This window comes from Pelodiscus sinensis, chromosome 6 (genome assembly GCF_049634645.1).
Source record: "Pelodiscus sinensis isolate JC-2024 chromosome 6, ASM4963464v1, whole genome shotgun sequence".
Taxonomy (NCBI): Eukaryota; Metazoa; Chordata; order Testudines; family Trionychidae; genus Pelodiscus; species Pelodiscus sinensis.
The window spans coordinates 115,305,678-115,325,709 of record NC_134716.1 but is presented as its reverse complement, the minus strand read 5'-3'; the positions used below and the strand labels follow the sequence as shown (position 1 = coordinate 115,325,709).

The following is a 20,032-nucleotide window of genomic DNA, read 5'->3' as shown; positions in this document are numbered from 1 at the left end:
AGTGGAGACCACAGACCAGGAACCACCTCAAAGTGGCACCAGGCCCTCCCAGATCAACAGATGTACAACTTGCAAACGTATCTCCACTGATTCAATGATCAACACCCTCCACAACACATCTTTCAACATCCATGCATCCTTCACATGTGGTACACCTCATCCAGTTCATTTAAATGCCCCAAGAGCAACTGTGTAGATAAAACCAGACAATTGTCTAGTTTCATATGAGGACAAAGAAGAAAATAAGACAAAAACTTCCTATCACCCATGGGTAAACCCTTTTCACAAAGCGACCACTTTATATGTGACCTATCAGTTCTCATCCTCATGGGAAACCTGCACAACACACTTTCAAAAGATAAAATTTGGAGCTTAAATTCATAACATCGCTAGACACAAAAAAAAATGGATTGACTAGCGATGCTGAATTTATGGCTTATTTCGATCATCTGTAACCCACTAACAAACTTTGCTCCCCAGCTACTTTTCCCCCTTTCTTTGCTCTCCTCCCTATAACTGGAGGAGTACAAACAGGCCACTTCTGCAGTTGAAAAGGGATCCTGGTGACTCCAGTCCACACCACATACTCAACCGTTAAAAGTCTGTTTGGCAGGACAGCAGAGGTAAGGCAGATTCCCTGCAGCTCCTGAAAGCAACAGGCATGTCCCTGCAACCCCAGGCAGAGGAGTGATCAGGGAAGTTCCGCACGCTGACCCCGCACCCAGTACTAGCTCTGCAGTTACTATTGGCCAAGAACTGCAGCCAATGGGAACTACGAGGGTGCTCCCTAGCCCCTCTGCCAAGGAGTTGGACAATCAGCACCTTTAAATAGGAATTAGTAATTCCCAGAGGCCAACTGGAGTGCTGATCATTCCTTAGAAATTCCTCTCCTTTCTGAATGCTTTGCGCCAGTTAGATATTAGTCTGTTAAGATGACATCATTCCATCAAGCTACAGCTACCTCACCCTTCTAATCCTACCCCAGAAAAATGGGACCCTATTAGTAAGACACAAGACCCAGAATGTCTTATGTCAATTGTAAGGCAGGAAGTAAAACACTAAGCCCATAGATCTCAATATTTTAAGAAATGAGATTTAGCCTTGTTATACCCATTTTACCTATGGCACAACTAAGGCTCACAGTGGAGTGGTGACTTGCCCTGCTCAAGTCCCAAAAGCATGTCTACCCACTTCCTGCCAGCAGGGCTCTAGATATGTGGACACTGTGGCTTGAGGTGGACCATGAACTTTGGAACCTGGATGTCCAAGCTCCACCCCATGCTGCGATGTCTACACAGCTATTTTGGAGGGCTAAAACAAGCCCCACTAACACAAGCCTGTGAATCCAGACTGAGAGGCTCACTCCCAGATGCAGTGTAAACATATCCCAAGTGTTCAGACTCCCAATCTGAGCACCATTAAACCACACGGCTTCCCTGCCATATGGTTTGTGCTACCTCTCTCCAGGCTGAAATGTTGAAATCCATTTCATGGGGACAAGGATGCTGATTCAACTGACATATGGAAATTCAGAATGAAAAATGCCTCTAAGGCAGCTGCCCTTGAACTAGAACTAAGCAACATGACTTGGAACAATCTGCACATAACCTACCTAATATAAGCCTGTCTACAATTCTGAAATATCTATAGCTACATTAAAGTCCCTCCGAAGGCAGGAAATAGTGAAGTGGACCTCATGCTGGCTAAGGCCTACCAAGCTGTAGAGATTTTTAGATTTGTAGATAAATAGTGGCTGGACTGATGGATTACAGTCAGTCTAGCGAGTATTGTAACAATAGTTCTAAAACAGCAGATGAGCTATTATTGACAGAAGAAATAATTGTGCATCTACTGCAAGAGGATTGGTCTCAAATTTGCTCCCTGACAGCCTCTTCCCCTGACATCTATACTTCTCAACAAGATCTTGGACACAGCATGCTCTCTTCTCACAGCTACTTTTCCTGGAAGTAAAGCCTGGATAATTTCAAGGTTATAGTCTGCCCTTTCACTAAATGGAAACTTACCTTCCATGGCAGGTTGGCTGTCTCCTTGGATTTCCACTCGCTCCATGTCGGACGTTAAATGTGCATGGCACTGTCAACCATACACACGTAGAAGGCCTGACAGAGTGCACATAGCTTTATGATGTCTTGCTCTCCTTGCGTCCATTGAAAAGCTTCTTTTATCATGAAGCAATAGAAAGGCATCTTCTGCCTCAATACTTTTTCATTAGGGTAGGTTCTGGGTTCCACCCAAGCCATCTCAGCAGCTTTGGGCCTTCTGAATTCGTCCTTAAGTTTCACCCTCTATCTGGACAATACTCAAATCTATATCTCACTTCACTTTTTCCAGCCCTTTCAACCTAACTCCACCACTTTTACTCCACCATATTTCTCTCAAAGTATCAGTATATATCCAGTAAGGAGTGAAGTAAGTTGAGGGTCAGTAACATGGAGTCAGCAGGCCTAAGGCCTACAACATGAAAACAGCAACAGGCCTGCAATCTAGTGAACAAGACTTTGGTTCAGTAACACAGGAGCCAAGAAAGAGGCCATACTGATAACTGTGTAATTGTGTAAGTTAGGTCGAGCATGGCAGGACACAGGGAGGCACTGGGTACAGACTGTATGCCAAAGGGGAGTAACAGAACATCTTAAGAAATGTCTTAGTACAAAGACTCCCTAAAAACTAATGCACGTACCGACCTAGGTTCAGGACCAGGTCGGAACTGACAGCATGAAGGATAGTAAGTAAGCCCCCCTTCCGTAAGGTGAGGGGTGGTAACTAGGCAACAGAGGGTGGTAACCTGGTACGTAAAGAAATGATGTAAGTTGTTTGTACCTGTCTATAAAAGGACACCACAGAGGGTGCTCTCCGGCCGACCTTGGGGGGGGGGGCACACTAGGCGCCTGAATGCACAGTAGCTTAACTTTGACTCACTGCTGTTAATATCTGATGTATGGCAATAGGCCTGCCCGGTGTTGGTATCTTGTCAATGCGGGCCATAGTGCCCAGTGGTGTAACATTGTACTGATCTCTGTTACCAACTGGTAGAGCTTCGCATTTGACAATAAACCTGCTCGACTGATTTCAAACCTTGCCTGCATCTCTCATTTCCGGGACCTCTCAGAGATCTCATGTTGACCCAAGTGCACGGGGTCTAACACTCTAGATAAAGGGAGTACCGATTGTTACGCACGCAGCCAAAAGTTTATCAACGGAGTAGAGGTCCTGTTAGGAGCGCGCCAGGATGACCCTGACCAGACGACGCTGACACTGACAGTCCAGACCACCGCAGGTACCAAGGTTCGAAAACACCGAGGTACAACACGGAGGACATCCTGATTAACGCTTTGCCCATTGTACACCTCACTATCTGGAGACAAATAGTTAAAGAACAAAATCATTGTTCTTTAACATTCAAAATCTTTCTACCCCATCCCTGCCACACCTCTGGCAGGTAGAACACTGGGCTGCCACTGCCTCCCAAAAACATCAGCTTCACCATCTGGAGAACCAAACTTCTCTACTTTAATACAATGCTTTGATATCTAGCATTATTCAACTGAAGCAGCTTCTCTATACCTATTTGACTGTCTGGCTCAGCAAATCCCATCTCAAGGCTTCATTGCCCCAAACAAAACCAAATCCTAGTTCAAGAAGCCCACATCACCTCTTATTTTCAGACCATTTCCCCCAATTTTAGCATGATCAGAACCCATGTCTGCCCTACACAAGCTCTGGAATTACACATTGGAACTAGCCTATGTGACTGACTGCTGCAGCTCAACTAATTGTTGGCACGGTGTTGAAGGCACTGCTGTGTCAATTATGTTTTAAGAAGTTACAGTAGTGTACAAAGATGATCTGGCATTTTGAAGAACTCCCACGTGACCAGCACTCCAGATGGCCCCTGGGAAATAAAACAGACTTGTAGGAGGACTTCACTTTCAAGTGTTTCCTTTTTATCTCAAAAACAGTCAATAGTTCTCGTTAAAAATGTGTCACCCTATTTAAAATCATTATTGCATTAAGAATTTTAAATGTGAGCATCTGATTCCACTCATAGCTCTGGAAAAACTCAAGAGAACAGGCAGTGTCAATGAGACAGATTAAAAGTCTCAGCAGAGAACGATTAAAATCTACTCCCCTTGTTAGTAAGATTTCACAGACTGCTAGAGTGGAACCTAAAACTATGTTAGGCTAGCCCACCTCTGCTTCTTAATGCTAACAGTTTAAAGGATGGTCAAGCTTGAGCCTTCCTCGCACTGGGAGCAGCATGGATGTTTTTTCGATAGACCAGTCTGACTCTGTCCTGCCAAGAAAGCCGCGCTCAGGAACACAGGAATCGTCACTCCAGGTAAGACAAGTGATCCATCTTGTCCAGTATCTTGTCTCGGACAGTGGCCAGCACCAGCTGTTCCAGAAGAAGGTACAGGTGGAAACCCTCTTAACTGGGACTCTCTGGTCCAGCGACATCAGATCACGAATGTTCCAGGACCAGAGAGTCCTAGGGGAGGGTTAGTGCTTGGGAGCCCTGCAAGCGGACAGGGAGTAGGGCTTTCCTTCCCAGTAGGACTGCGGGAGTTCCATATGCAGCAGCAGGAGCCCAGCACAGAGGCTGCAGGGCTGCCTGGAGCAGCATCAGGAGCCAGGCTCTGCAGGGAGAAGCAGGCATGCAGAGCCAGGAGGGTTGCACAGGGTGGCACAGAGCCAGTGAGTGAATGCAGTGGGGTTGGGCGCTGCAGCAGGAGTCTGATACGTGCACAGAGGGAAGGACTACTTGGCATGGCAGTGTGAGCCTGGCGAGCAGAGACAGCAGGGCTGCCCAGCACAGCAGCAAGAGCTGGGTGCAGCAGCAGGAGCTCTGCATGCAGAGGTGGCAGGGCTGCCCAGTCAGGCAGTAGGGCCAATGAGAGGGGGGAGCCCGCTGACAGGGCAGCAGTCGGGCCACGGCTGGAGGGGGTTGGCAGGAAAGGGTTCCAGTAATGGCCACCCCTGTCCAGCAAAATCTCTCATCCAGGACTGGTCAGGTCCAGAGAGTGCTGGACAAGGGAGGTTCAACCTGTACAAGAAATCCTGCAGTAAAAACTACACAACAGTGGCCATACTGGGTCAGAGCTAATGTTCCATTATCCTCTTTTCCAACATAGGCAAATGCTACATGCTTCAGAGGAAATGCACAAAATAAGGCAATTATCAAATAATCCATTGCTTGCTGTCTACGTCCAGCTTCTAGCAGTCAGAAGCTCAGGGACACCATGAGAATGGCGCTATATCACTGTCCATCTTCATTTATTGTGATTGACCGATCCTCCATGAACTTACCTAATTTTTTTTAACCCAGTTATACTTTTGGACTTAACAGTCTATGAAAATGAGTTGCACAAATTGACTTTGCATTATGTGAATGGAGACACTTCCTTTTGTTTGTTTGTTTGTTTGAACTCTGCTGCCAATGACATTAATAGGGCAACTCCTGGTTCTGATGTTATATGAAGGGGGAAGCAACACTAGACGCAGCTTTTTCGGTGAACCCCCTTCCCCTTCCCACCCGGGTTGAAAAGCCGTGTAAATCTCATTTTTTGAGGAAGAGCAGCTTTTCAATGGGGGGTGGGGGGAGGGGTCGTTTTGCCAAAAAAGCCGCATCTAAACTACTTTAGGAAGTGTGATCCAAAGAAGATATGCAAATTCCTGCTGAATTTGCATATCCTCTTTCGACTGTTCCGCATAGTCTAGATGAGCCCCTAGGTCCCTTTCTGCAGTACTTCTTCCTAGCCAGTCACTTCCCATTTTGTGTGTGTATACAACTGATGTTCCTTCCTAAGTGAAATACTTTGCATTTGTCCTTATTCAATTTCAGCCTAATTACCTGAGACCATTTCTCCAGTTTGTCTGGATTATTTTGAATTTTAATCCCATCTCCCAAAGCACCTGCAACCTCTCCCAGCTTGGTATTGTCCACAAACTTCATGGCTACGTCTACATTGGCCCCTTTTCCGAAAGGGGCATGCTAATTTGACAGGTCGTAATAGGGAAATCCGCGGGGGATTTAAATATCCCCCGCGGCATTTAAATAAAAATGTCCGCCGCTTTTTTCCGGCTTTTAGAAAAGCCGGAAAAGAGCGTCTACACTGGCCCCGATCCTCCGGAAAAAAGCCCTTCAAAGTAGGAATAAAAGATCTCCGGAAAAGGGCTTTTTTCCAGAGGATCGGGGCCAGTGTAGACGCTTTTTTCCGGCTTTTGTAAAAGCCGGAAAAAAGCGGCGGACATTTTTATTTAAATGCCGCGGGGGATATTTAAATCCCCCGCAGATTTCCCTATTACGACCTGTCAAATTAGCATGCCCCTTTCGGAAAAGGGGCCAATGTAGACGTAGCCCATAAGTGTACTCTCTCTCTCATCATCTAAAATATCATTGACTAGAACTGATCCCTGCAGAACCCATTCAATATGGCCTTCCAGCATGACTGAATCACAGATAACTTCTCTTTGGCAACTGTTACACAGCCAGTTATGTACCCTCCTTATAGTAGCTCCAGCTAATTTCCACTTCACTAGTTTGTTAATGAGAAGGTCATGCAAGATTGCATCAAATGCCTTACTGAAGTCCAGGTATATCACATCTACCACTTCCCCCTTATCTACAAGGCTTATTATCCTGTCAAAGAACGCTATACTTTAGCTACCCTCTAATCATCTGGTACAGAGGCTGATTTAAGAAATAAGTAACATACCACAGTTAGTAGTTTTGCAACTTCATGTTTAAGTTGCTTCAAAATTCAGGTAAATGGTGCTGGTGACTTATTACTGTTTAAAGTACCAATTTATTCCAAAACTACTACTACTGACACCTCAATTTGAGATAGTTCCTCACATCTATCATTTAAAAGGAATGGTTTGTGTATCCCTCACATGCTCTTCAGTGAAGACCTATGCAAAGAATTAATTTAGCTTCTCCATAATGGCCTCATCCTTCCTTGCATGCTGCCTTACCACCTTGACTGTTCAGTGGCCCCACTAAATTTTTTTACCTTGCTTTAGCTAACAATTCTTCTTCAAAAAAAGAAAAAATATCTGGTCTGCCTTTTTTTTTATTTTTTTTTTTTAAACACTTGAGTTGCCTGAGTTCAATGTTCCTTTTTTTATTCCTCCTTAGGATTTGACTTCCAATTTTTAGAGGACACCTTTTTGCCCCAGCTGCCTCTTTTACTCTGCTGTTTAACCTGGGTAGCATTTTTTATCTTTTTATTATTCGGAATATACATTTAATTTGCATCTCAAGCACAGTGTTTTGAAAAAGTTCCCATGCAGCTTGCAGACATTTTCCCCTTGGGACTGTTGCTTTTCATTTTCACTTAACTAGCTTCTTCATTTTCTGAATACTTCCCCCTTTTGAAATCCAATGCCACCATGGAAGATTTATTTGGTCTTTCCCCCACTGGAAGGGCGCGAAGTTTAAATTACATTATAGTTGCTATTACTCAGCAGTTCAGTGATATTCATCTCTTGGACCAGAGCCAAGAGATGCACCAAGAAGCAGTCATTAATTGGGTACCTTGCTCAGAGGCCTTAGAAACTGTCAGTTGTCCTGCACTCCCCCACCAGCACAACCTACTCTGTCATTCCTATGTATTTCATACTCTGTGTGGAGATGTTTGTGCACTATTATAAATTAGAGATATTCCCTCCTAAGGAATAATATTATGAACATAGGATTTTAGTGATTGCTCTGGAAGTGGGAGTTGAACACAGTTTAGCTGTTTACAACAGTTCACCACAAAAGCTCTCTAGTTCTGTTTTATTATAAGTTTTATTCCTCTCTCATTCACTGGTTTTCAGTTTAATGAACCCCAAGATCATTACATGGTGTCAGAAGTGCTCAATGAGTAGGAAACTGCAGTTACTTTGAAACAAAGGCAAGGGGAGTAGCAAAACAAAGAAAAACTAAAGCTGTTGGATTTATTTTATGAACACAACAGTAGTTTGAGGGGGGAGCCAAAAATGAATGTGTTCCAACCTCCATCCAGTCTGCAATTGTCAGACAACGTGGCAGAGAACAGAAAAAGATTCAGACTGTGATTTACATTCTATTTAGCACCTATAGGCGGACAGAAGAAAATTGATCAAGTGCAATCATCTATCTTTTTGCATGTTGTTGGAGAGGAAACTGAATATTTATAACAGCTTTAAGTCTGAAGAAAGTGGAAGCATGAAGTTAAGTAAAATACTTACTAAAGCTGAGGAACATTGAAAACCAAAAGGGAAGGAGACATTTGAGAGATTTTTTTTTTTTTGTATAGGCAGGCAAAATAAATAAATAGGACTCCATAAAGAAATAGGTTACATGAAGGAAATTCAGTAAAACCAGTGACTTTGGTGAGTTGACAGTGTCTCTGGTCAAACAGAGACTCATTTGTGTCATTAAAGATGAGTGGAGAGAAAGCTCCATGGAGGATTTAGCTTTTGAAAAAGCTCTCCAGATACAGGCCTGCCACTGAGGAGAGCGTTGCAATTGCCCCGGGGCAACACGATTCAAAAGGGACCAAGGCTCATGGCCATTGCTGCTACTGCAGCATTGACAATGCCGCAGCCTTGGGCCCCTGAAATTGCTGCCACACACCACACAGGACTCGAAAAGGTCTATAAACCGTCCATATCCCATATAAAAAAAATCGTACCTTTAAAATTATCACACTTAATCTATTATTAAAATGAAAGCTATCAAAAACCAACCGGAATGCATTTGCTGACTACCAATGGCACCCAAGCATCTTGTGAAAGCAGAGGTCAAATCAAGAAGCCATAGAAAAATAAGCCCCTCCCCCAGTAGAAAGAAAACCCACCCAAAATAATTACAGCATACCACTCAATTTGGTTTATGAAAAATTACAGAAACAGATAAACAGGTCCCTACAGCAGTAGGAGTATTACTGAAATAAGAAATCCTGCAGTCAAAAATAACCTTGACACATTTTCTGGACAGGAGAACACTAACACCACTAGTTACCAGATCCTCACTGAGGCAGAATAATCCCTTCCCCACACATCACATCTGTTGATTTAAGGAAAGGATATACTTGGGAAAACTGAATGCCTATCATTATCATTATGGAAAAACTTAAAAAACAACCAATAATCTAGCAGCACCTTAAAGACTAACAAAACATGCAGATGGTATCATGAGCTTTCGAGGGCACAGCCCACTTCAGACGAATGGAGTATTAAAGGTCCAGTTCAAAAATAAATAGCAGAGAATGCGGGACAGGAGGAAGAGAAGGAAGAGACAAAGAGGGGAAAAAAAGCACTCATGGGGAAAAAATGGTGGGCTGGGGTGAGGAGTGTGGCTGGACTACAGAGTGGAGCCCCAATGCCAGGAGCAGAGCCCCAGAGCCGGGACCAGGATCATTACCAAATTAGGACAGATCAGAGCACTGTAAGCTAGGAGCAGAAGGGCCAGTACTGAGCTCCCTTGATCTGGCCACCTCAGGACCTGACCAGTTCAGAAACAAGGAATTTGCCAGACCAGGGACGTTTAACCTGTAGGGGGGGAGGGGGTGGAAATCAAGAACACTTAAGAAAAACACATCCAACTACCTTAAGAATAATGGAACTGTAAACAGTAAGGACATCAGGTGGATCTACAACGGATCATGCTAAAACTTAATTTTTTATAGGGCTGTCAATTGACCTGTGTTAATGCCTGTGATTAACACATGAATTTTTTAACGTGTTAATCACAGGCATTAATGCTGCGCTGCCCCTTTGAAGTGCCGATCCTGCGCTTCAAAAGGGCAGCATAAGTGGAGCCGGAGATCAGCTGGAGTCCCCAGCTGATCTCCGGCTCCACTGTTGCATAGCCCCTCTGAAGTGCCATTTTAGCATTTCAAAGGCGAGGCACGTACGATTGATAGTGATTAAATTTTTAAAATCGCTTGACAACCCTACATTTTTAATTAATCAAATGCAAAATGAGAAAATGAAGGGAAATCTCTGAGTGTGAGCAATACATATATAGAACTAAATCTTACGTGAAACGATTGGGGATGTCAGATAACGATTAATTTAATAATCATGTAACTGCATCAAAACTTAGTTACATGATTATTCAATAGTCTCCGGGGGCCGGGCCGGCAGCCAGTGTGCTCCCAACCCCACTACTAGTGAGCCCCCTGCCACTCCGCGCTGCTGTCTCAGATACAGATCTCTCTCTCTCTCTCTCTCTCTCTCTCTCTCGGTCATACTCTCTCACCCACATAGCACACTACTGGAGACTAACATTTTCCTAGCTCTCACAAGCAAGGCAAACAAACCTTTGATTTACCTCACTGTACAGTGCCTAACACACTCGAGTCCTAGCCTGTAAGTTGGGGCCCCCAAGTGGTAATGAAATAGAATTTATTAATAATAATGATTAAAAGATACCGTTTAGGTACAGAGGTTAAGGATTCTGTGACTCTACTTGCCCTCTGTAATTTCTTCACCTTTGGTCAGTTCTCAGGCCATCAGTCCGCCTCCACTGCCATCACAGCCCTACCCCCCTTTTACTACAAGTCGAACAGTTCAGGGGCTCCTATGAATTTTTGTATATTGTCCGTGGCCTGCCTGTGACTTTTACTAAAAAGAGTCACAATAAAATCTTAACCTCAGTCATGGTTATTTTGCACAGAAAACCTCTGCAAGTAAAACCTGGGTGAAACTGGAATGACTCTGGTGGGTCAATGAAGAAGAGAATACCAGGTCAAGTAAATGGAGAATCAGTCCCCACACTTGCTGTAAGTTGCTCGTTTGCTTTTAGAATTGCAAGTGAAAGATAAAACCGAGGTCCTGAACACTTAAAGCTGTTGAAGATCCCACTGCACTTTTGGTCAGAGCTTTGCTGGATGGAGAATACTATGACAGCTTTCCACCTTAAAAAAAAAAAAAAAAAAAAAAGACTCCAACAGATACTCTGATCATTCCACCAGTAACTATCAATTTGTCTCTTACATGGGGCTTCAATGAACCACATTTAAAGTCCACAGTCCAGCAGCCACACAACTGAAATGCGTGACCGTGTGACAGGCAATGTGGCCTAATGGGAAGTGTACTGATTGGGACTCCAGAAACCTGGATTCTATTCAAAGTTCTGTCATTAGCTTGTGGTGTGACCCTAGGATCTAGGCAAAGTCACTTCCACTCTCTATGCCTCAACTTCTCCTTCAGTTGAACAACAATGATGATGCTGGCCTCTTTTGATAAAATATTGAGTGCCACTAATGGAAAGATTTATGCAACAGCTAGCTATTATTATTCTATTTCATGGGCACCAACAGAGCTCCTGGGTGAATGCCTGGGCAAAGCTTCATGATTTCAATGGGGCTGAGATTTCACGATGCACATGTCTGAGCCTACGAAGAGGAGAGGGGGAAATTCAAAATCTCAAGTCCTGCTTTTGAATTATGGCAATAGAGGTCACAACTGGCCAATACTGTAACTGCCTGGAACTTAAAGGGACTTTACCAGAATTATCATCTTTTACCATATTTAAGCAGAACAACATTTTTTTTTTTTTAAACAAAGACAAGTGTTTTCCTTTTATTCATTCAACCACTCATGGGACAAAATGGGCCCGAAGCTCAGGTTAAACACACAAGTATTTGACCGTGCCAGGGACAGCCAACTGAATTCACACCATTCATAGTAAGGGAGGTTGAAGCCAACACCTGCTGCTTCTGCTGGTTTTTACAGGCAACTTCTGCTTTAAAAATCTTTTCTGCTCCACTTAACAGGACTCAGTAGAAAGCTGCATCACCCAGGCAGGTAGCGCAGCCTCCTGCAGAACTGGTAGAAGCAAACATGAAGATACATGCCTGGTATATCAGGGGTATGATGGCAAAATTTCCAGAAAGATACTGCCAGCTAGTTTTAATATATTTTATTTTATTTTATTGTATTTTTAAGAAGAGCAAGTGCTAGGTTGCAATCCTCTCTCTCCCCTTCCCTCATAACAGCCCTGCAGGCTGTACCAGCATTCACAGATTTTCATTTCAAGAGTGATTTTTCCCCATGTTTGAGGGATTAACAAAGCCTGTATTTAGGTCAATCCCCTCATCGACTGTAGTGCAGTGCAACTGCAATAACGGCTGACCCGTCGTCTCATCTCTGGATAAATCATCTCTCCATTTGCTCTCAGTCATTACCATGGTACTGACTGACAGGCCAATGCAAATACTGCAGTAGCATGAATCAGAGGCATCTTGCCATTGGTTATATGGATAAATTGGTAGGAATTGAGAAGTCAGCCTTGGTGCTGTCAAAAGGCAACACATTTAAAACAGGCTTCGTTCATGTGGATGAAGAGAATGATTGATCTGCACCTTGCGAGCTGCCTGGGCAGAAGCATTAGAACTGGTATTAAAAGTCAACATTTTCTGATGGTGTGCCTATGTTTAAGCACCACCATAAATAGCTCGATTTTCAGAACATGGACTACAATAGAGGCTGCCCACTTTTTGTTCTCTAGGTGACTTTAAATGGGAACTGGTTCTCATGAAAATATTGCTTGTGAAAATATTGGTGCCTAACTTTATGCCTTCGGATATACATGATAATTCATGGTATTTACACTGCCAGGATGGTTAAGGCAGCAAAACACTCTAACGTATATGTCGGTATTCCATTGTAAAAGCTCTTATGTTAGTATAACTTACTTAGATTCAGCCAAGGCACTTTATAAAACCGTGTCTACAATATATTGTATAATTGTCAGGCAAAAGAGTTACATCCTCTAACACTAATATAAAACTTTGAGTCCAGGCCCTAGAGACGTAAATTTCAACATCTGTGATGAAAATTACGTAGTCCCCTCTCTCACCTGCCTCTTTTGACAAATGGTCTCTCTGATATGTTCAATGGAATACATATTTATCAATAATCAAAAAGGAAGCTGAAGAGAGATTAGACTGGCTATAAGGAACATCAAGCAGAGTCTGACAGTCCATTGGTACATCAGGCCTTCCCCTCCAGCATCCACTGCCAATGAAATTAGGAGTGACACTGCAGAAGTGGGTCAAATGTAATGTATTTCAAAACTCTCCGTTCAACTAAGAGGACTGCATCTGCCAAGTGCAAGTAGCAGTGCAGAGTTGGGTGGCTATGAAGTTGCTCTCTGGTAGTAGCATGGTTGCTCAAGCCCACCTGTGTGTCGAGTACAATGAATTTATCCAACTTGACTACATTCATGAACATTTTTCTGCAGCACAGTCTGAGTACTGACAGCTTCTGTACTAAGCAGGACACACACATACACATGCAGCATATGTGTCTTCCATGACCATTCAAAGTTATTTGAACAACTGAAAGAAACAAAATGTTAGGGCTGCCTGCACACCACCAGATATACAGATCAGGAGAGCTTCAGGGACTGTACTACTAACCACTTCACCTTCCGTGCGGTAGCACCCCGTAACAACAGCACACAGCAAAAGCAAGACACACAGAGATTTCTAACTTCCACAGAAAAGAAATCAGTGCTGGAGCCCACATTACATCTCACTGGGCAGTCCATACACCGCTGTGATTACACCATGCTGCAAAACAACCACTTTTGCATGCTTTTCATACTTTTCAAAGGAGATGTAAAGCTTAAGTTCTGACTACTTGATGTCATTTAAAACCCAGCAGCAATTTTTGCAAGGATAGGGCCATTAACTACTGTGCACAATGATAATCTCCTATAAGTCAAATAAATACCTTAATAAATATTTAACACTGATATGTTAAGAATGCTCTTATTATTTTATAATGATTTGTTTAGACAGTGCCTCTGAACACCTATGGGCTGAATGGAGGAGAATGGGGTGTTTTATAGTATATATTTATTATCTTATTCATCCTGCTTCCCTGGGAGGTTAGCAGCAGCAAGCAGGCAGCAGAAAAATTTCATGCACTGTAAAGCTGCTGCACAAAAACTAATGTAATGCAGTCATCACTAGTGTGATGGCCTGCCCTCATTCACAATCAAGGCCTTCTCAGACTTAGTTAGGAGTACTTGGCTTCCAGCAAACTCTTCTGCTGATCACAAGGAGAAAAATCCAAGCCAAAATGCTGAACAAAATATGTGGTGTTGAGTCACATGAAAATGGACGCAAACCACCCAAAATCATACAGATCATTTAGCCAAGTAATAAATGCTTGGTTTTCCTGAATGAACAAGAAAAGGGAGAAAGCACTTAAGAAATCATATTAGAATATCTGATTTAAAGGGGGCATTGGCTATTGAAGAGAGAAAAAAGAAACGACAATTGATAACATAAGAATGGCCATTCTGGGTCAAACCAAAGGTCTATCTAGCCCAAAATCCTTTCTTCCAACATTAGCCAATGCCAGGTGCCCAAGAGGCAATGAACAGAACAAGGAATCATCAAGTGATCCCTCCCCTGTAGCCCATTCCCACCTTCTGACATATAGAGACTAGGGACACCATTCCTGCCCATCCTGGCTAATAGCCATTGATGAACCTATCCTCCAGGAATTTATCTAGTTTTTTTAACCCTGTGAAAGTTCTAGTCTTCACAACATCCTCTGGCAAGGAGTTCCACAGGTTGGCTGCGCGTTGTGTGGAGAAATACTTCCTTTTGTTCATTTTAAATCTGCTATCTATTAATTTCATTTGGTGGCCCATAGTTCTTGTGTAATGAGAAGAAGTAAATAGCTCTTCTTTATTCACTTTTCTCATACCAGTCATGATTTTATAGACCTCTAGCACATCCCTCCCCACTTAGTGGTCTCTTCTCCAAGCTGACAGGACAAGTTCCTTTTCTCACTTATACAAATATCTCCACAGACTACTGAAAAGAATTTTAGAAATCAATTACAACCGTCACCTTTCCTGGAGCCTCTTTACTTCATGCATTGCTCTCAGCTCAGCCACTGAAAGCAGGCTAACGTGTATCCCTTTTGTTTACACAAAGTTTCACTTATTCACTCTTTTACATAACTACAGTAAAATCTCAGATAAAAAGGCATTCTCCCCCATATAACACCACTCAATCTGTGGTGCCCAGGCAGAAATCAGGAAACTAAGATCAAGTTTCTTTTCTGCTGGCTAGTGTTAATATTTCTGTGCAGTTCACAACCTAGATTACACAGCAAAGCCTCACAACCTTACCCAGAAAGGAAGACAACTATCAATCCCCCTACTCTACTAATAAGCCAAATTGGCCCAAAAACCCTTCGAACACAACAGTTTTGCCATCAGAAACTTCTGATTCAGCAGAATCAAAATTTTTCACATATACAATTTATCAAAGCTGTCAACAGAAATTCACAATCTACATTACATCTTATTTAGAAAACCCCAGCCATTTATATTTTCTCAATTTGTTTCCCGAACTGAAAGCTCAAACACTGGACTATCTGGTTCAAAACCAGACACCTGGCAACCCTACCCTGGGCTGCACATTTAGCAAGCAGACTGGCTGGCTACTTGGGCAGAAATGCAAAGTTTGCATCCTATGGAAATTCCAGTTCCCACACAGCTCTATGAATAAGTTAAAAGAAACTACCAAAGGTCACCACTATAAGCAGAGTTGCAAATAGAACACCCCTTACTTTGTCACAGGAGAGACCGAAAACATCCACTTTGCTACACCGCAATTCACAATGAATGCACCAAATCTTTGCACTTGTCTATGCTACCTGACTACAGACCCACTGTTCTTGGAGCCAGGTATGAAGCCCTGGAATCCTCCCCACTGTTGTCTCAGTTACTTAAATCAGTGATTTTCAACTTGGGGTCTACAGACTAGGACCAGGACAGATCTCCAAAGGGGTCTGTACCTCCATTTGAATTCTTTTAATAACCCTCAAGTGAAAAGAAGTTGCAGAACCACTGATTTAAACCAATGGCAATGTGTGAACCACAACGCCCTCCTCGGGTAGTCCACAATCTACAACAATCTACTTTTAATAACAAGTTACTCCTTTAATTCAGAAGGTGTAGGCTGTATCTCTTACCATGCAGAGTTCAAACATGCAAACAAGCACGTGTGTCTGTTGGGGGGGCGGGGGTATGTTGAATGATTTGAGAATTCCATCCTAAAATTTTCTGCTTTTCAAGCTAAATTTTGGGCCTAAATCAACAGTATATCTTTCATTTTACTCCTATAAAGCTGTGTTAGTTGTTTCTATCCTTAAAGCTGTGTGAATAATTACAAGAGTCACATGGATTGTCTTAATCAAGTGTTTGGCTTGAACTGAACTAGGATGACAAATTTCTATGATGTTAACACTCAGTACAGGAGTTTGGATAGTTTTCTCCTTAGTAACTCTCCAGTTGCTCCTCCCACATTGTCTTCCTAACGTTTTCTACCACAGATTAGGAAACAAGTCTGAACAAAATTTACAGGATTTGTTTCTTGATCTAAGGTACATGCCCAAACACACAACACAGAATTACTGCAATGAAAAGATTTTCCCTCTGCCCACAGACACAATCAAGAGTAAGTGACCGAGTAACTCAATTACAAAAAACTAATCCATCAGCATAGCAAGGATTTCTAGCACTACAATAAACTGCCAAGGGAAGGATGAAAGATTAATTAAGCCACCAAAACCCTAAGGTGTACTTGCACACTGGCTCTCAGCTTTTGTCAATTTAAATTTAGCATAAATGCTATGGCCGGTGATTTACCGGTCTGATATGACCTGTATTTGTTATAGAGCATTTAATGATACGTGAATTATATTTTAGCTTTCTGTGAGCAGGTTTATGCTACCTCTTCAATCAATGCAACTGAGGGGTGTTAAAAAAAGTCCCCCCAAATGGCATAAGCACTGTCCACACCGCACTATATTGGGGAGAGACACTCTGTCAGTAGAGAGTAGGGTTGCCAGGTGTCCAGTTTTTGCCTGGAGAGTCCAATTTTCACTGCTTCTGTCCGGTAGAGAAGAAAACCCTGAAAATATGGGACATGTAAAATATCCAGTATTTTCTCGGACAGAAGGCAGGTGGGGACATTCTTTCCCTGCTGCATCTGGCAGGGGAGAGAGGGGAGTGCAGTGCCTTTTTTTGGGGAGGCTCAACCAAATTTTTTCCCTACCATGTTCAGATATTTAAAAAAAAAAACCGGCAACCCTAACAGAGAGTGTCTAGGTCAGAGGCACTACAAGCTTTGCTGATGCTGCACTTCTCATTTAGACCTGCTTTAAGGCTCCAGAGCACAGTCTTTCAGCCACTGGTGCTGTGGCATCAGTGCAAGCCGATGGCACAGGTACACAAATGCTAACATGATTCCCCTGGGGCCTACACTTTTGCAGATGCATTCCTGGTTAAAATCCCCATTGTGTTTTTCTTCAAGTTCCAACTGCCAGAGTGAGGTAAGTATGAGAGATTCTCAGTTTGCATTTAGAGAAGTTTATAGTCCTCATAGTTGCCCGGAAAAGCCTGAAAAATATGACCCAACTGCAACCTAAAAATTCAGGAACCAGAAAGCAAAAAAAACCACCTGCATTTAAAAAAAAAAAGTGTTATGATTTTTAAGCCATTCATATATTTTGCATTCTGACAGGATTGGCAACACCTGTAACTGGATCAATTTAAAAAAAAAATTCAGTGTCAGGCCCGGCCTTAGGGCAAGGTGAGCCAGGTGGTTGCCTTGAGCACCGTGCCTTCAGGCCCCCGCACTGCCCGGCGCCCGTCCACCCAGGTGCTTGCTCCGTGCCCTGGCTGGGAGCTGTCCAGCCACATGGTGTAGCCAACCATAACATGCCACCTTGGGCCCCACAAACTCTTTGGCTGGGCCTGATCAGTGTCAAGATGCCAATGCAGGTGTACACAAACTTACACCCAATTTAAACTTCTCTCACAGCTTGTCTCCATGGGGACACTTGGGAAACATCGATCTGAATGAGCTACGGGGATGAATTTGAAGTGGATTAATTAAACTGCATTAAAACCCTGTGTAGAGTGGACCCGCGTTGGGAATTAAAATGGCCTTAATTCAGTGTAGCTTAGTTCTTTTCCAAAGTGAACAGACTTCAAATTCATATTCAGTTCAGCTTTTGTTAGTTCAGAATAACTTCCCTTGGGGCTTATTTTCACTGCCCTGTTCAAATTTTGGGCACGTGAATACCCCAGAGCACCAACGTAGCCCTCTGCTCTAAGTCCTCCATATGGACACTGCACGGGTGATTTATAGGTTCCTAGGTAACATTAATTAAGAAACTTTTATTCTATTGCATGGCATCATATTGATATCCACATGGTTCCAATCCTTCTAATGAACCACTAGATCCACCATACAAACCTCTATCAGTTGAGCTTACAGAGCAATAGCTCAAGTGATAGCAGTGATAGGCTATCGTCTGCATGGACCAGCACTAAAGAAAGATGAGATACTTTTGTTACTGGCTTTACAAATATTCGCAGATAGCAAAAGATTTGTTACAAATTGGAACCTTGGATTCCAGTCCAGGTTCTGGAGAACACTGAAGTCGAATGGGCATCAGTTCTCATGTCCAAATTTCAAGATGTTAAAAAAAAAACTGGATAGGGATCAGAGATAAGCCAAAAAGATCATCAAAGAACTGGAAAACATGACTTGCAGTGAAAGGTGTGAGGTGCTCAGGTTTTTTTTAAGCTTCACTCAGAGAAGACTAAGGGGTGACTCAATTACAAGCTACACACACCTGTGTCGGGAACAAAAACTTCATCAGAGCAGGCTCTTCAGTCTATCAGACAAAAGTATAAAAAAACATCCAATGGCTGGAATTGAAAGCAATACACTTTCAGACTAGATATTAAATGTTTAACAGCTAGTGGAAACGACCCATAAGAAGGGTTACAATGGATTCTACTTGACTAGAAAATTTAAAATAATAAAAAAAAAAAAACCAAAAAAAACAAAAAAACCCAGTGTTTTCTGAAAGTTCTGCTCTAGCTCAAACATGAATTGAGAGAAGTCCTCTGGTCTGGGTTATACAGGCTATCAGACTAAATTATTACAATTGTCCTTCCTAGCCTTTTCTATGACTCCACTCCCATTGTTTGCTAAAGAGGCCGATTTCCCTCTTTCTTCTGCCTTTCTGTTTTTAAGTTCCAAGCCTTCCAAACAGTATCAAGGGATCAGAAAGTTTTGAGAATAGGGGCAGAGAGAACGAGCCTGCAAAAGTAGCAAGAGAGGAATGGAGATGTTATCTATAGCATTTACTCTGGTAGACCAGACAGTGGATTCTAGTTCATTTCATGTTACAATATTTAAATATCACCTTGTATTCCAAATACAGTGGCATGTCTCCTGTTCAGAAGATAATTCCCCGAGGAGTTGTTAAATGTCTGAACGACTTTTTCTCCAGGCAATCAGAAATATTAAAACCCAGTTAATGCTTAAGAAGACTGTTTGAAGTGTTGTATAACTAGATTGGGCTTGGCATGTGACTGCTTGTAAGCAAAAATACACCCTGTGTTTCAGGAAGAATAAGGCTGCGTTGCCTTTTAAAACTGTAATGTTGTGTAAAATGCTTCATGTAGTAGTGTGGGTTTTTTCCCCTTGGGGGATGGGGCAGATAAATAACCTCTGCTTAATGCTTGCAGTTCCAAATAGAAGAGTCCGAATGGCTATATGCTTTCAGAATTTGTGATCACGGTGTCAGAAAAACTGTGTCAGCTATCAACGAGATCTTTGCAGCCACGTTATCTGGTTTTCAGGAGAGACCTTTCAACAGCAGCAGTGGCTGTTGTTAGTGCTTCACCTTGACTGCCCTATTGCTAACTCACTGTTCATTGACATAGCTCAGAAATTGTAATACCCAGCTCTGAAGCCTACTTGTTTGGCCACTGAGGAAGGACTTCTCTGTCTCTAGGACGACCTTTAAATACGATCTAGTCCTGGGACACTAAAAATTCTCCCCGTCTTGCAGAGTAAATTCATTCTGCAAAACCCTGAGTTACAGTTGAGGGTAGGAAGGAGATCCATGACAAGTGGGATTTCAAAGCTCTGAGACAAAGAAATGCTGATGTGTACTAAAGAATGTATTTTTTGCTAGAGGG

The 20,032-nt window shown here is 42.7% G+C and overlaps 1 protein-coding gene across 2 annotated transcripts in view; it reads right to left on the bottom strand.

The window, feature by feature from the left end:
* Positions 1-20,032, bottom strand: part of MYO5B (myosin VB) — a 328,467-nt gene that overhangs the window by 245,927 nt on the left and 62,508 nt on the right. The window lies entirely within an intron of this gene.